The sequence below is a fragment of the Tamandua tetradactyla genome, chromosome 10, assembly GCF_023851605.1.
Source record: "Tamandua tetradactyla isolate mTamTet1 chromosome 10, mTamTet1.pri, whole genome shotgun sequence".
Lineage (NCBI taxonomy): Eukaryota > Metazoa > Chordata > Mammalia > Pilosa > Myrmecophagidae > Tamandua > Tamandua tetradactyla.
The window spans coordinates 97974200-97986534 of record NC_135336.1 but is presented as its reverse complement, the minus strand read 5'-3'; the positions used below and the strand labels follow the sequence as shown (position 1 = coordinate 97986534).

General features: G+C 39.6%; 1 protein-coding gene across 1 annotated transcript in view; it reads left to right on the top strand.

Annotated features, from left to right (window-relative positions):
• Positions 1-12335, top strand: part of DSCAM (DS cell adhesion molecule) — a 696179-nt gene that overhangs the window by 17209 nt on the left and 666635 nt on the right. The window contains exon 2 of the mRNA XM_077118949.1: positions 1465-1611. The gene's annotated coding sequence lies outside the window, so the exon portion shown is untranslated. The remainder of the gene's footprint in view (positions 1-1464; positions 1612-12335) is intronic.

Below are 12335 nucleotides of genomic sequence, written 5' to 3'. Positions count from 1 at the left end.
GTCCCCTTCTTACAAGGACAGCAGTCATATTGGACTAGAGCCCATTTTAATTAATCACATCCTCAAAGATTCTGTTTCCAACAGGGTCACACTCATAGGGTTAGGGTTTAGGACTTGAACATGTATTTTTTTTGGGGGGGGGGCACAATTCATCTTATTGCATCCCATGTAAAGTGATTCCAATTGCATACCCAGCCTACTCCTGCCAGATACTGTTTGGATTGCTTTAAATATTGCATTAGTCAGGTTCTCCAGAGAAATAGAACCAACAGGAGAGATCTGTAAACATGGGATTTATAAATGGGTCTCATGCAACCATGGGAATGGAAGAGTCCAAAGTCTGTAGGGAAGGCTGAGAAGCTGGCGGCTCCCATGAAGGGTCTGAATGAACTCCACGGGAGAGGCTCGCTGGCTGAAGAATGAAGTGAAAGAGTCTCTCTTCTTCTTTAAAATCCTTCAACTGTTTTGATTATCTCATTATGGAAGACACATCTTAGTTGATTGCAGATGTAATTAGTCACAGATGCAACCAACTGACTGATGATTTAATACACCAGCCTTCTGGTTTATCAGCCAGTCATGGAATATCCTTGCAGCAATTGGTCAGGCCAGTGCTTGCCCAAGTGGGCATCATCATTTGGCCACGTTGACACCAGCACCTCACCATCACAAGTATATTAACTGATTTAACAATTGCCATAACCCTGTGTAGACAGGTGGAGGTTATCATCATCACCATCCCCTTTGTATAGAGCATGCCACGCATTTAGTAGGTGGCAGGGTTTGGATCTGAACCCAGGCAGTTGGACCTGAAGATGAGGTGTTGAACTTCAGCTCCACCCAGCCTCTTATCTGGGGCCCTCTCTGAGATCTTTCTGGGCTGTTCCCGTTGTTGGGAATGTTTGGGCAGCCTCTGTTGAAGCATCCTTCCCCAAGCAAAGGGAAGCAGAATAATTGTTTCCAAAACTGCTTGGCAACTGCCATAAAAAATTTTTCACTTATGAGAAATAATTTTACTTATCACAGAATTTTCAAGACTTCCCAGAAAAGGTTGCCTTTATTGAAATTTTTTCTTTTCTTTTTCTTTACGGTGAGAAAATTCTTACTTAATTTTAACTACATAGCTCTTGCTGCAACTTTTCCTTAGAGGCAGGGAGAATGGGCTCCCTGTCATGATAAATTCCCTCTTTTATAAAGCAGCTCCCCACTTCAAGATGCCTTTTGGGGGTAGATCATACGTTTTAGAAATAGTCTTATCCTTACGTTGTTGTTTATTGTTAGTGGAGTGAATGCTTTGGGTTTTTTTTTTTCAGTCTAGTGTCAAAAGTCATGAAATATAGGTTTCTTCCAAGAAATGTGTACCGTACTGTGGATCTACTTGTGCTAAAATTTATGTGCTCAGTGAGGTGCTGCCATCCTGAGCCCGTCTGCATGTCTCACTGCGGTGCTCTCCTCCCCTTGCAGTTTTACGGGAGCCCTATACAGTCCGCGTGGAGGACCAGAAAACCACGAGAGGCAATGTCGCAGTCTTCAAGTGCATTATCCCCTCCTCGGTGGAGGCGTACGTCACTGTTGTCTCGTGGGAGAAAGACACGGTCTCACTTGTCTCAGGTAGGTCTGCGGCCCGGCCAAGTGCAGGGCACCCACCTGCCTTCCACAAAGAACATTTGAATGATTGAATCTGGGTCTCCATCGGTGCTTTTATTATGATTAAGAATCCTGTACTTAAGGTCGATGCCCTTTTATAAATGTTATGTAAGTATTGGTTTATAATGACTCAATTCAGATGCTCTTCGGTGAATTGACAGTGGATGGAAATCAGTTGCTTGGGCCGTATTATTTTTGGGAAGAAACTGCAACTTTATTTCTACTTCCGAAAGTAGGGGTGTAGTAATATGGCGTCTATGAGATACCTCAGTAATACACTTGGAACTGAAGTTCTGAAACAGAAATCTGGAGAAAGGAAGCCCTGATTTCATGCTGTTTTGACCCTTTTGAATGTCTAAGATCTGTGCTGTATTTCTGACCTCTGTCAGACTTCTGTTTTGAAGATTCTATTAAGACTATATGTTCAGTATTGAAATAAGTATTTGCATCTAACTATGATCTTGGCTTGTTTTTGAAATGATAACCCTGAAATTTAGCATCTAAGAAATTGAGGTCCTTCATTTCTAAGAGTATTTGAGTTGATTTCTTGTTCTGTGAAGGCTGAAGTAGGCATGTGCTTGATTTTCCTCCTGTGGCCACCCTTGAAGGATGTCTGTTGGCATCTCTTAAAATGGTTTGGCTGCTTTGAGAGAGCTGCGATGGGCTCTGTGTATGGTCTAATGTGGACTGTGGAGGCTGACTTTCTTCCTGTGTCTTTGCCTGCGGTGCATGTGTGCGCACACATGTTTTGACTGAATTCTTGAATCCTACCCAGAATTTGTCAGTTTATGGTGATAAGAATTGGAAACTAAATCCTCATAGTAACACATCATTTTTAGTTTTTTGCCTTATTGATTAGCTAGACAGTATAATTACCTATATAACAAGGACTAGAAACTCTTAAAGAATTCCAAATAAAAGATTAAGTCTGGTCTTTCAGTTACTTTACCATAATCTAAGATGTAATAGGAAGTAGAAGGTTTCAGCTTCTCCTAGTATTTTCTTTATAGTGAACACAAAATCCCTCACACTTCACTGAACAATAAACTCCTTGCTGTTATGTTGATTAATCATCATAATTTGTTAACTTAGGGTACTGAAAAAATACCAAGCTTAAGACCTGAAATATGATTGCAATAATCAGACAAGAGGCCCATCTGCACACTCTTTATTTGCTAATTTTGATTGTTTAATGGTCCTAATCTCTTCTCCTTAGAGGTAATTCTGGTTTTCTTGATGTCAGCTGCAGAGATTTGATGGTACGGCAGATAGTGTGGATGGGCACTCAAAATTACTAGCAACAGGGTGTGGATTCAGGGAGTGGAGGAGCTTTGTCCAGCCATATATGCAGTCTCCATGCTCAGGGCCTGGGCTAATGGAGACTCCACCATTGTACAAAATTGCTGCCCAAAATGAGGCTAGAGAATGTCTGCCTGACATAGGAAGAAAGCAAGGGAGAATCACACAGTGCCTTTTAATGCTTCCATTTGAAAGGGACACAGGCCATTTCTGTTCATATTTCATTGGCCAAAGCAAGTCACATGGCTGTGCCTAACTTCAGTGGGGCATGCTCCTGGGAAGAGAGAAGAACCTGAAATCTGAGTGTGAAATAGAGATATCTACCAGGAGGTTCTCTCTCTCTCTTTCTTTGTATATATATATATTTTCTTCTTTTTTTGTGTAACGTGTGTTATGTTTCCTACACATCTTTAATTAGTGATATGCTCATATACAAGTTTTACCTTTTTGTAATCTATGTATATAGATTTCTTCCTTCCAATGTGAAACTGAATAAAATAAAAAGAATTTTATATCAGATGAGGGGGAGGAGCCTTTATGTGCAGAATGTAGTTTATATTTTGCTGCTATAAACTGATATTGCCCTTGCCCTCTCATCAGTCATGTGTTTGGGCTTTCCTTTTGGTGAACAGTTGAAAGCAACAGCATATACTATGTATAAGCACTTGGCCTTTCTTTCTTAAAAAGATATTTAGAAAATAAAGATTGTAAGGCTGTTGTCACTAGAATTCATCAGTAAATAAGCTGGTTTGTAAATAACCCATTTAACCAAACACACCATCATCTAAAGATGGCAGATATGTCAAAAATCAATCAATCAATCAATCAGCAAAGACAGTTTTCATACTCAGGCTGATCAACCCAGATAGAACAACCTATTAGAGAAATGACCGAGAATGACCAACAATTAAAAATGAGCCAAAGAGGAATAGGGTTGGGGACAGTGCTCTGATCTGTAGGTAGAAAGTTTGGAAGGGAAGCCACAGCTCAGGCCCTGTCCTTGGGGTCATCCCCTAGGGCTGCCACAAGTGCCCAGGGAAGGAACTCATGACGTCACTAGAGGTCGTGAACATGGAGGAAAACATCACCATCCGTAAACCCAGTTCAGATGGTTCAGGTGGTGAAGCATTCTATTTCTCACCAGCGCTGGGACCCAGAACGTGACAAGGAACAGGAGGACAGAGGCCAGTCTCCCTTCCCCACCATCCTGGGAGGTGGGAGGCCCGAGGGGTTCAGAGCAGGAGTGTGGCTCCCCCTCTACTCCCCATGGGCCGAGCATCTGGAAGGAGACACTGAGGACCCTTGTCTACAAGGGGCGACCTTGCAAAACACAAAGGTCCCAGGCACAGAGCAGCTTTGTTCTGAGTTGCCTGTGAGCTCCAGGTGAGTCGCCCCGAATGCTGTTGGCTCAGCAGACGTCTGTAAAAGGTTAGCCTGTCTCTGCATTGTCAATAAACCCATAACCGGAACTTGTCGTTGAACTCATTTAGATTTATTAATTGGCTGCCACCATCCACTGCCATCTCACTCTTCGGGGACAGCCAGTCATTGCGGCTCATCGTGAATCTGGCTGGGAAATTTGTCCGAGAATCATTTCTCCTCTGCACAGATCACTTCCTTTAGTTGCTGATTCTCCCCGCAGAGAGAAGTGATTAACTAAATCAGCCATGAAAATAAGCCTGTGTAAGGGTCCTAACGTAGTAAGTTGGGAGCAGGGGATAGATTGAGAGGTACTGCGAGCTGACCTAAGAAAGCTGAAAGCTGCTGCGAGCCAGGGAGGGCCCGAAGGGGCGTTGCACCAGCTGTGACGCTCGGCCCGGCTCTGCGGGAGGCTGCCTGAGCGGGGTGCTGGGTCGGGGGCTACAATCGGGTCCCACTGCTGGGCACTTCCGGTCAGGAGGCCCCTTGGGGAAGGCCCAAGAAGCAAAGGCCTGGCTTTAATAGGTGAGAGTTGTTCTTATGCTGGCCAGGGCTCCCTGAAAATCCTGGCTAAGGTGATGATGCTATTCCTCTAGGGATTGCTTTGCAAGTTGAAAAAACAAAATGGAAAGTTTTGGCATATTCCTTTGAAAAGAAACAAAGTGATTTCCACCGACGGGTCTTACATTTGCCCTTTATCTTGGTTGAGAAAATAAATGACTGGATTATGTTCTTGCAGGAGTGAGAAGCCCCAGTCCAGTCTGTCTGGGTTTCGTGGGAGCACAAGAAAGTCTCCTTAACCATTCACATGCTGCTTTCGTTAGTGGATCGTACATTAGGTCAGGCATTGATTTCTTTGCAGGGGAGTTTTAAATTGCGCTGAAAAGGGACTCAGGAACCAAGTTGTGCCTTTTTCTCATATGAGGATGTTTGGTCACTGATATCAAGGACATAAATGAGCTCATTTATTTTGAGGAATTTGGGGAAAGAAACAAGCAATGGTCCAAAAAGCAGGGGCCTCGTGACTCCCTCGTAGGGAAAGAAGGGCTTGTAATGACCTAATCCCTGTCTGCTGCTCCTGTGGCTTCTCCTTTGAGGTCTGCCTGGCTGGCCCCTTGGCCCCTGGCACCCCCTGTTTTACCTTCCCTGTCCGCTAGTGCGCAGTGGGTGCTGGGAGGCTTGTAAATATGCCAACGGAAACTATCTAAGAGACAGGTACACACCGGGCCACCCGGTGTCTTCAATTAATATGATGAATCCTAACCTATTAATCTGAGCTAGGAAAAATGAGAGTCATGATGTCTATATACATTCGTAAAAGATCCCTATCTGTTCACTTCCCCTAAGCAAAAGCAGTGAAACCCTTCCAGAAGTTTAATATAGACCCACAGAAATGTGATAGCGTGGACACTTATGCGTTCTGTAGGTACTGCTGATGTTGAGATACATGAGACATCATCTTGGAAAAGAACCATAATAGCATCTTTGTATTTGGGTCTCTCTCAAGGAGCCTATTGTGAATTTCTCTCTGGTTAGGCAGGTCAGGCATGAGAGAGCCCAGGCTGTGCTTCTGTTTCTACTGATAGAACTCTGAGAATCTCGCTGGGGGTTTAGCTTCATTAACATCAAAGACACAGCCCAAGGGTAACTGGATTTGGAAAATGGAAAAATCAAACATTTTCCTATTCCCAGATAATATTTTCTGTTAAAATATTTCCCATCTGAATGCCTTTATTAGTAAAGACCCGAGGAGAATTTTCTCACTTAGGATCAGTAAGTTGAAATCCAAAATGATGGCTATCTTCTTCCTGTGTACTGGGTAAAAAGTGACCAATTTTCTGCCCACATTAAATATCAAAGGGCATAAACCTAGCGCTTTATGTAAAACATTTGCTGAAATTCTCAGATGCCGTAAATAGCGGAGAGAGCACAAAGTTGTAAGAAGTGTCCCCCTCTCTGGAACTACTCTTTACTTGCTTTACTAAAATATTACTTTCCATAACCAGAAATGTTATAATGACAATGAACAATAAACTACGATGAAGGATGTTATTTTTATCTTAACTATCACAAGTAACTCAGAATACATGCTTATGGGAAAGAGTAGGACTTCAGTTAACACTGCTTTGTATTTGGATCATTAAAGAGCTCACAGTTACACGGCTTGTATGTCAGGTTATAGCAGCAACTTTACTGGGAATGACACTCTTACTCCTTCCAGCTGCCCATTAGGTGGTGATTCTTATCAGCTTCATTTAAAGATGAGGAAACAGAGGCACAGAGAGCTTCAGTGACTTGATCAAAATCCTACTTTTTGTAGTTCTCCTTTAGCAGATGGAGACCTTTCTTTTTTTTACTTTCGTTGAGTTGCCCACAATTTAAAAGGTAGGGGAAGTCCAGAAATACTGTCAAGTGAATGAGACCACTTCTAGCAGTCATGGCTATTAAAAGTGGGGCTTTATTTAAGCAAGGAAAACATTTTCAAACATGATATAAGCCAGCCTAGTCTGAACTTCTGGATAGCTGACATATTTTGGGCATTTATTATGGTTTGAGGACAATATGTTTAATGTTTTCTGAAACAATATTGTACAACTAAAGAATAATCAAAATAGATGAAACTATGATAAAAATAATTTTGTAATTCCAGCTTTATTTAAAAGAGTCTCTCTTATCAATTTCAAGGATAATATTATAATACTTAGAATACAGTAGGCACTTAGTAAATATTTATCGAATGAATATTAAATAAGCAAATTTGATACAAAAATGGTATGCTATTTCCTTTAAATGATTCTTAATGCTTTAAGAAGAGAGCTTTACATTCCTATATTTTTTCCTGCTACTCCAAAGTACGGCCCTCCTAGCAATTATCTGAGTAGAGAATTGAAAACAGACTGATATTTTATATCATTTTATATCATTTATATGATTCTGTTATAGAGGAAATAGTATTCCAAATTTCCAATATTTATTATTCCCCAAATAAAAGCTATTTCCTGTTTTCAGGGAATGATGCTAATTTTGTAATCTCTTTACAGTTTTATGCTGCAGCATTTGTTAAACTAGTACACCAAATAACAGGGGGAAGCACAGGTGATTGGAAATCCTCAATATCAAGACCTTTTGAGGCACTTATAGCATTTCCCATTGCCCTGGATCCAAAGCCAAGTTGTTGTTCTTCCAAAACTTTACTTTTCATTTTTATCTAAAGGGAGTTTTTTTTTTTTCCGTCAAGAAAAAAAAAAAAAAACGGAACAAATTCTCTATCTGCAGCTTTTGTGTGTGGGTGTGTGTGTGTTTTGAACAGTGATCAATGTATTCTCCCATGGATCTAAAAACTGTAGTGTTTCTGCGTGAGAAGAAAGTCTTTCTAACATGGAGAATGGAGCCCTGGGCAGGTTGTATGGGACGCAGCAGGAGACAATGATGCCAGAGTTCAACCTATGTGAGGCTGAAAATGGTGCCTAGAGTACCCTCCCTTCTCTATTGTACAATTTTGCTTTGGAAAATTATTTCTGGATGAAGAAAAAGATCCAGAAAGGAAATGTCACCTTGACAGTGAATGGCAGTTTGGGGAATCACACATGAGTTTTTTGGGTTTTTTTTTTCATTTGATTCTGCACTAGGAATTATTTTGATTTAAAATTTCTTCATCACCATTGTTACTAAAGAGTAGACACTTACCATGGTATTGTTTTGGATGCTACCATTTTTAATCCTATGACCTTTTAAATGAAGGCCCAGTTGAGTTAGAGATGTACCAGACATAATTTCATTTAAAAATCAATAGATGCATGTTAGGTCAACAAAGATGACTATGTAAGATGCTCAAAGTGATGTTCCTCCAGGAAGCAAGAATCATAGAACAATGAGCAAAACTTGGCAGAGCCATCTTCCTCAAAAATCCAGAAAGTAACTAAGGTGTTACAGTAACTGAGCAAGTTCTAAGTCAAGGAAACATAACTTTTTAAATGGTAAGAAAAGCTTGTTGAATCATAATGGTCCCTTCTCTATCCTTTCCTGGCGCAGTGTGCAGTATTCCCACTGTGATCCCCTGGCCCTGTTCCAGAGGGGACAGAATAACCCCCATGTGCATACTGGGGTGCCTGTATGTCAGCATCAGTCTAACTGGTGGAAGTCCAAAAGCCTAAACCAGGAAGGCTGGGCTGGGTTCACACTCCCTGAGAACAAAAGCTTACAGTTAAATTAGTGTAAGAAACAATTAAATGGAAGTGCATGGTCAATTAAATAGACTTACCTGCATTAAGTCACACAATAGAGTGCCCTGGAGGAGGGGGTGAAAGTCTATTTCAAAAAGAGTAGACGGGCCATTGAAGCACCTGTAACTGGGAGAAATTCTAAGGTCAAAAGAGGAACAGGTCCAGGACAAGACACCAACTCAGAAAAGATGGAGAGGATCCTGCATTTCCATTTTATCTTGGGTTGATAATCCTAATAGGAGGACTAAATTATGAGGGAGAGTACCAGCCAACACAGATTTTTTTTTGCAAATTTGCCAATTTGCAAAGGCACTAAAAGCTATTTTTTTTTACATTGGTTTGTTCTTGGTTCAGTCCTGCCACCAAGGAAAATTATGTCATGTCAATAGCTAGATACAAACTTAAGCAACAGATAGCTCAAGGACTAACTATCAGAGTTAACATGTTAAAATATTGAATTGTATGATGGGAAATAAAAACATTACAAGAAAAACAAAGAAAAAGAAAATGATGGTCCAGACAAAGGAACTTGATAAAAGTCCAGAAACCGTCAATGAAAAAGACCAGATTTTGGACAATCTTCAGTATGCTCACTGAGATAAAGGAAAACATGGAGAAGAAAGGAGAGGATATCAGGAAAATAATCAATGAGCAATATGAAAATCACAATAAAGAGATAGAAATTTTTGAAAAGAACAAAACAGAAATACTGAAGCTTATCTGAAATGAAAAATTCCCTAGATGGTGTTAACAATGCATTGGAGCTGGAAGAAGAAAAAATCAGTGAACTTGAGGACAAGACAATTTAAATGATTCAGGCAGAGGGGTGGGAAAGTAAAAAAAGAAGGCAAAATGTGAACAGAGCCAAAGAGACCTGTGGGACATCATCAAGCATAATAGTATATGCATAATGGTAATCTCAGAAGGAGAAGAAAGCGAGAAAGGGGCAGAGGAACACTGAAAGAAATAATGGTAGAAAACTTCCCAAATTTAATGAAAGACATGAAATACAAATTCTGGAAGCCTAACAAACATGAAAGAGGATGGACTTGAAGAGAATCATGCCAAGATACATAATAATGAAACTTACAAATGCCAGGGACAAGGAAAGTGTTCTGAAAGCTGCTTGAGAAAAGGAGAATTAAGTGCTGACTTCTCATCTGAAATCATGGTGACAAAAGGCAGTGAGATGAAATATTTAAAGTGCTGAAAGAAAATAATTGCCAATGAAGAATTTATATGCAGTGAAATTTTCTTTCAAAAAATGAGGTAGCGATTAAGACATTCTCAGATAATTAAATGCTGAGGGAGCTTGTCACCATTAGACCAGCCCTAAAAGCAGTGCTAAAGGGAATTCTTCGGAGTGAAAGAACAGGGAGAGTAGATAGTACATCAAAGTGACAAAAAGAAATAAAGACTTCCAGTAAAGGTAATCATATGGGTAATTATAGTGCCAGTAGTATTGTTTTTACTTTTTTGGCATGGCAACTCCACGTCAAATTTCTAAAATTCAAATGCATATAAAGTAATGATGAATCTGTGGTTCTGGAGTACAATATATAAAGATGCAATTTGTAATAAGTAGAACATAAACTGATTAATGTAACATACCATGTTAATAGAACGAAGGAAAAAAATACAAAAACACGATGATCGGGCGGGCCGCGGTGGCTCAGCGGGCAAAGTGCTTGCCTGCTATGCCGGAGGACCTCGGTTCGATTCCCGGCCCCAGCCCATGTAACAAAAAACGGAGAAACAGAATACAATAAAACAAGAAAATGTTTAAAAATGTTTCCCTTTCTTCCTTCCTTCCTTCCTTCTATCCTTCCTTCCTTCTCTCTGTCTTTCCTTTAAAAAAAAAAAAAAAAAAAAAAAAAACACGATGATCGCAATTGGTGCAGAAAAGGCATTTGACAAAATCCAGAACCCTTCCTTGTTAAAAACCCTCAGAACTAGGAAGAGAAGGAAACTTCTTCAACACAATAAAAGGCATCTATGAAAAATCCACAGCTAGCATCATAGTCACAGATTGAAAGCTTTCCCTCTAAAATCAGGAAGAGAATAGGTATGTCACTATCACTACTGTTAGCCAACATTGTACTGGAAGTTCTATCCAGAGTAATTAGATAAGAAAAAGAAATAAAAGACTTCCAAATTTGGAGGGAAGAAGGAAAACTTTCACTATTTGCAGATGAAATGATTATATATATATATATATATATATATATATATATATATATATATATATATATATAGAGAGAGAGAGAGAGAGAGAGAGAGAGAGAGAGAGAGAAAATCCTAAAAAATCTGCAGTGAAATTACTAGATGTAATGAATGAATTCATCAAAATGGTGGTACAAGATCAATACATAGAAGTCAGTAGGGTTTCTATACACTAGTAATGGACAATTGGAAGAAGAAATCAAGGGATAATCCCATTTATAATAGGAACTAAAGGCAACAAATACCTGTGTTTAAATTTAACCAAGGTGGTAAAAGACTTGTATACTGAAAAATATAAAACCTTTCTAAAAGAAATTAAAGAAAACCTAAATAAATAGAAGGCATTCCATGTTCACTTGTTGGAAGAATAAATATTAAGATGTCAGTGCTATCCAGGGTAATTTATAGAACCAATGCAATCCCATTGAAATTTCCAGCAGCCATTTTTTTTTTTCAGATTTGGAAGTGATTATTATTATTATTTTTTATAGCTCAGATGCAGCTTTATTCAGTGTTTTAACAAAATTGCATTACAATTAGATAGTATTGTGCTGTCCATTTTTGAGTTTTTGTATCTAGTCCTGTTGCACAGTTTGTATCCCTTCAGCTCCAATTACCCATTATCTTACCCTGTTTCTAACTCCTGCTGGTCTCTGTTACCAGTGACATATTCCAAGTTTATTCTCGAATGTCGTTTCACATCAGTGGGACCATACAGTATTTGTCCTTTAGTTTTTGGCTAGACTCACTCAGCATAATGTTCTCTAGGTCCATCCATGTTATTACATGCTTCATAAGTTTATTCTGTCTTAAAGCTGCATAATGTTCCATCGTATGTATATACCACAGTTTGTTTAGCCACTCGTCTGTTGATGGACATTTTGGCTGTTTCCATCTCTTTGCAATTGTAAATAACGCTGCTATAAACATTGGTGTGCAAATGTCCGTTTGTGTCTTTGCCCTTAAGTCCTTTGAGTAGATACTTAGCAATGGTATTGCTGGGTCGTATGGCAATTCTATATTCAGTTTTTTGAGGAACCACCAAACTGCCTTCCACAGTGGTTGCACCATTTGACATTCCCACCAACAGTGGATAAGTGTGCCTCTTTCTCCGCATCCTCTCCAGCACTTGTCATTTTCTGTTTTGTTGATAATGGCCATTCTGGTGGGTGTGAGATGATATCTCATTGTGGTTTTGATTTGCATTTCTCTAATGGCCAGGGGCATTGAGCATCTCTTCATGCCTTTTGGCCATTTGTATTTCCTCTTCTGAGAGGTGTCTGTTCAAGTCTTTTTCCCATTTTGTAATTGGGTTGGCTGTCTTTTTGTTGTTGAGTTTGACAATCTCTTTATAAATTCTGGATACTAGACCTTTATCTGATATGTCATTTCCAAATATTGTCTTCCATTGTGTAGGCTGTCTTTCTACTTTCTTGATGAAGTTCTTTGATGCACAAAAGTGTTTAATTTTGAGGAGCTCCCATTTATTTATTTCCTTCTTAAGTGCTCTTGCTTTAAGTTTAA